We start from the raw sequence: 5,491 nt of genomic DNA, 5'->3' as shown, positions 1-5,491 counted from the left end.
CAGCAGCTGCAGAAGCCCGCCACACCACTGCTCGTCGTGCCGCACCGGGAAAGGGGAAGGTCTGACTTTGTATGGGGACTGAGCAAGAGCGTGTCTGCAGAAAGGGCACTGCTCAGCCACGGAAAGAGAAGGAGGGTTGTGGCTACAGACAGTGAAAACCTGGGATGTATGAACTGCAGAAAATGAAGCTTAAAAAAAAGAGAAATCTGCCAGTTCTTGAAAACACAGACCAAAAAACCCCCCCAAAAACCTCTGAGCAGAGGAGACGATGCAGAAAGTGGATGAAAGGTGATGTGGTGAGTAAAGGTCCCGTGGTGGCTGGGGGAAAGTGGAAAGGACTAACTATAACTGCAGCCTGTAGTAGGGGAGCTCTGAGGTCTCCTTCCACCAGGGCAGCATGACTTTTTTCAGCTCCTTCTTGGAGAAGAAGCATCTGGCAAAGACTAACGAAAGGGGGGTGGCAGGAGACCGCAAGGCTAAGAGGAAAGGGGGGGCGGGATCTCAGCGGGAGGTAGGGGATGTGGCTGCAAAACTAACAGGTTGGCAGGGGCTGGGGAGAAGAAAGAAGTTGTCTTACCTCTTCGCTAGATGGTATCGGGTATAGGGTGCTGATCAACTAAATCAGGGGAGCGCAGAGAGGTGCACCAGACCTGGTTGGCCAGACTGGGAGGAGAGGAACCTTTTATACGGGATGGGGAGGGCACATTAAAACCAACAGAAGGGAACTTAATAAAAGTAGAAAGCAGAACAAGCCAAACCCTCAAAAGCGTTGCTTCTCACCGAAAGACGGTGTCAGCCACTCCCACCTTTTATGGAAAGCCTTACCACTACCTTGCTATTTTACAGGCTCCCGAAGAGTCTCGCCCAAGGAAGGGCTGGAGAGAGACATTTATCTATCTTTCAACTACTGCAAAAATCAGTATTTTGATTGATTGTGTGGCTCAGCGCAGGACGCAGGATCCAGGCCACCAAGGTCACAACTGCACAAACTTTTCTTGAGGTGGCCAACCCTTCTTGCGCCGTCAGGCCTTGTGCAGTTCTTCTTTTGCAGTTCAAGTGAATTTGAATCGCGGTTTGTGCACCTGTAGTTCCCATCCTGGCTCTTCTGCAAAGCGTTTGTGCCACCTATTTGTCAGGCAGTTCCTTTCCTCATAGTTTTCAAGTTATTCTGCGTGTCGTGCAATCTGACAGAGAGCTACAAAAGGAAAGGGAATCAATGTCCTCGTTTAGAGGCAGCCACTGTCTCCACTGTTGTCCCGGGTGATTCACCCGTAATTCACCTCAACTTTTCCCAGTTCCCTTTGGCTAAGAGAGCTGTTGGCACTGACAAGCCAAAGATTTAAGCCTGAAACGTGTTCTCCTTGCACGACACTAAGTTGCAATTCCCCGTTTTCTTTCGGTGGTCCAGCCCTGCGCATCCTGCCCTTTGTAGCCACCGGCCGCTCTGTGAAGGGGATTTGCCATCATTTTCCTCAGCTGAATTTGCTTTCTTTCCATGTGCTGAGCTTGCAGAGCTGCTCTATGCAGAGCTCCTCATAAACAAAGAAAAAGAACTGAAACTTCAAACCTCGCAGAGGACAGAAACAGTCATTGCATGTGCTGAATTCCACTGCAAATGAAAATCACTGATGCAAAACCCATGAGTTGTGTTCTTCTTAAGCCTCAATCACCATAGCTGTTGGTAGTCTTAAAAAGCTTATTAAGTAACGGGCTTTATCTTAAACATCGATTTCACCGCTAGTCCTCTTCCAGACAATTAGGTTAATATTTGGTTCACTTTTAGTAGCAGGGGAAACCACTCGGGGCACGGAAAAAGAGATGTGATGGGAGCAATGAAAGGTCTCTCTTCTTGTTGTGATTCACAAGATATTCCGATATGTCTCGTGAATCATTGCTGAAACCGCCTGTAGTTCATTTAACATCCACGGGCTTTCATTTGCTTGATAACAAACAAGTTAAAAAAACCACAAAGAAATTAAAGTTTCTTCTAGCAGCAGAATATAGTGACTAATTTTTTTTTTCTTTTCATAAATAGATTTAGGTTTTTTGCACTCTGTATTTGTTCATCGGCAACTCCAGCTACTGGCCTGGGCTGTTCTCTTTCACCCTGAACGACTTCGAGGTCTGATAAGGTTATAATGCCACCCTGTGGACACGAAAGAGGAGAGGAAGAAATGATGGAGTGAACTTAGGGCAGTGGGTCTGTTCTGCATGACCCGGGGGGCTTGCAGGAACCGTGAGAGGTTATGGTGACCCTGGAAATCCTTGGCACCGGGTGGTGTTAGCTTCGTGCAGAAAGATTTATGCCACTGCCTACAGCTACCTTCTCTGAATTTGCCTCAATCAGCAAACTCTGGCCTCTGTGTTCAGTGTGATCTTCATCGTACCTCATATTTTGTCCATCCCTTGCACTGTAGCCTCCTGACACCTGAGCTACCAGGAGGATCTGGAGAGCAGGGACAGCAATGGGACCAAGAAGAAGGAAATGAAGACGAGACCAAGTGATGGTGAGTCTTAGCGATTGAAATGAGGGATCCCTTAGAAAATACCCGCTGACAGGAAACAGGTACCCTCATGCTGCCAAGATGGGGTCCTGTCTTAGAGAGGGGCTGCACTAAAGCAAAGACCCACTGGAGAGGGGCTCTGAAGCCACTCAGGGGTATTGACCCGGTCAACTCTTAGTCAGCTTTAATACTGCCATTTACAAGAGACAAGCCCAGTTTTGAGCCTCCTCAGTCGCCTTCCTTCCAGGGCAAAGAAAACACGCTGGCGAAGGTCCTCCGTCTGCCCCAGGAGCTCTCATGAGACGCCCCCGGGAAGTGCTGACGAAGCAACCCCCCTGTGCGCTTACCCAGTTCCCCACCCCGCAGGTTCTTAGGCACTGCTGCTCGAAGCTCTCCCAGCCCATCGCCACGTGCTCCTGCCACGGCCGCTGCAGTCTGTGTTGCTCAGGGTGAAGAGCTGTGGACAAAGGTGTGCAACAACCTGCTCCAGGTGCCCCTTAGACATTTCCTTCTGGTTTGCTCCAGTTGGAGCCTGGGAAAACACCTGAAGCTGCAGCTCCGGGTTTCAGGCAGTTCTTCTGTGGCAGGAGCTGTGCTGGTCGAGTGCGTGGAAGCAGCGGCGCGTGTCTGCGCTAGAGGGAACTCTCTTGTCAGCAGATGCGTGGAGCTGTCTACTGTTCTGCTTCCCCCGTGTCCTCTGATGAGCCCTGCAAATCACGGCCAGTGCCGGCTGTGCCACTGCTTCTTTGTGTCACGGTGCTGCTGCATCTAATTTTGGTGTGGAAAATGTGGCATTTATGGGCTAAAATGCAAATTTTTGTGGGATAAATGCCGCTACTTTCAGCTGCCCGCGCTCTCCCGGTACGTGGACCTGTGTGCGGCTGGGCTGCTGCTCTGCAGTGAACCTGGACCAGCGACAAACGCATGTAACTTACCAGAGACTAAAAGCTGAGTGGGGTGGAAGCCAGGCTGTTCCTGTTACAGCCGCAGCTGGCAAGTGGATCACACCCCGCAGAGGGCAAAAGCCGTGCCAGAGGCCGTCCTTGCGTCTCCACCCCATTCAGGCAATGAAGGTACTGTGCTGCTTCCCGCAGACTGCAGTTTGGCACAGGCAAACCGTTCTTCACAAGCAAAGCATTTCCCCGTGTCCAGCAGGGGCTATTTTACATTTATATTTTAATTATTCCTCTTTAGCAAGAGGAATGACACTTGTGTATCGAATATTAGCGTAACAAACAAATCATACGGGAGCAGCTGGTGGATATTATTTTTCCCCGCGTTGAAAGCGCGGCGTTAACACTGATGCTGCAAAACACGGCTCTTGAGGTTTGGGTGTGTATCTGTTGAAAACCAAACTCTTACAGCAGTTAGCAAGTTGATTAGGAAGGTCTTATCGACAGCGGCTTCAGCAGAAGATTCTACTCAGTGACGAGTAGAATCACGGAATCGTCTTGGCTGGAAGAGACCGTTAAGATCATCGAGTCCAAGTGTTAATGTTGGAGTGTCAGAGGCCATCCGTGACTCGTTATACATTGTCCTCAGATTTAGCTTTGATTGCCAGATTTGAATCTCAGACCACCTCTGGAAGTGACAGGTTTTCCTTAGGGTGTCTTGTAGAGTTCCGAAACCACGGTACGAGCAGTAACTCTGTGAGCAGGACTGGGTAACTCCTTCATACAGCAAATATTTCGTTCACTACTAAAATGTGGCCTTGCATGGCTGGGACTTGTCCCCTCGTTGCTAGGACAAAGTTTTGTGTCACCTACAAGATCTCAGCGAGGGACCTTGCGAAGGTGATCGAGACAAAATGGCAATGACAGAACTTAACCCATGGCCAATGTGTTTATAAACAGTTCCTCTGTGAAATACAGCCTTACAACTTCAGCCTGCCCCGGACCAGAACCTCAAATACACTCGAGCAAGTTCTAAATTCAAAGGAAATATGTGGGTAGTGTCTCCTGCTGCTGCCAGCGTTGAAAACAACAGCTTCCACCGCAGAGCGATGTCCTAGCTAAGTGCGATGCTCTGGCTGCTTTCCTAAATTCTTTGTGCGAGTTAAAAACCCCCAGAGGTCCGTGAAAAGATTCCACAGCTGCCATGAAGAGACGTCAGTCCCCTGGCCTGGGGGCTGCGATGCCATACCTGAGTGAGAGGGGCTTGCAGTGGCACCTAAAACTGATACCGATGTCCACGTCTCTCACTGCAAGCGGTGAACACGTGTCGTGTTCATTCTATTTATAAGCAGAACATGAAGTATAGCTGTGAACCTGCTGAGAAAATCTGGATTCAGGTTTTATTAGTTCCTCAAACTGCCACCCAGCTGGGAAAAGATTTATGTGAAGTGTCAGTGTGATTCTCAAACAGGAAAAAAGTTGATTGTGCTGAAAAGATCCGATGCAAAGACACCCGTGGCCCCTCAGACCCCCAGAGCCTAATCCACGCTCACCCCCCCGCCCAAACCCAGATGTTTCCTGCCCTCCTCCTTGTACCGCCAAATATTAGTCAATGGGTAGATATAAGAAGTGTGTCTGTGGGTGCATCTTCATGTGGAAATTGTGACTAAATGAGCAAGAGACTATCCTTAAGGATTTATCCTTGAGGTTTTATCCCATACTGGGAGACTGGGTTGCTTTTTCGCATGTAACGGGTAGGGACTGGATGTTGCTGGTGGTCAGGGGTGTGTTGATCCAGTTTGAGGGATTACACAGCGGTGCTGGACGTGGATGAGTGTACGCCGTAACCTAGCAGGGCATGTAGAAAGCACCGGTTTCCTGCTGCAGAGGCGCTGAAAGAGAAATAGAATTTATTTCAGCCTTTAAATAAAGGCTGTGGCTCACTGAAAGCACAGCGGTGCCTGCAGGAGACATCAGCAGGCTGCCAGTCAGGCTGAAAGGGTGCAGATATCTCAAGGAGCGTGATGTATAACATCAGCAGAAACCCAGGAAACCGCACGCTGTTAGCTGACACAGAGCCCAGCAGCGGCAGCC

The sequence above is a fragment of the Buceros rhinoceros genome, unplaced genomic scaffold, assembly GCF_000710305.1.
Source record: "Buceros rhinoceros silvestris isolate BGI_N320 unplaced genomic scaffold, ASM71030v1 scaffold42414, whole genome shotgun sequence".
NCBI classification, from domain to species: Eukaryota; Metazoa; Chordata; class Aves; order Bucerotiformes; family Bucerotidae; genus Buceros; species Buceros rhinoceros.
Note: the sequence above shows the minus strand (reverse complement) of the source record.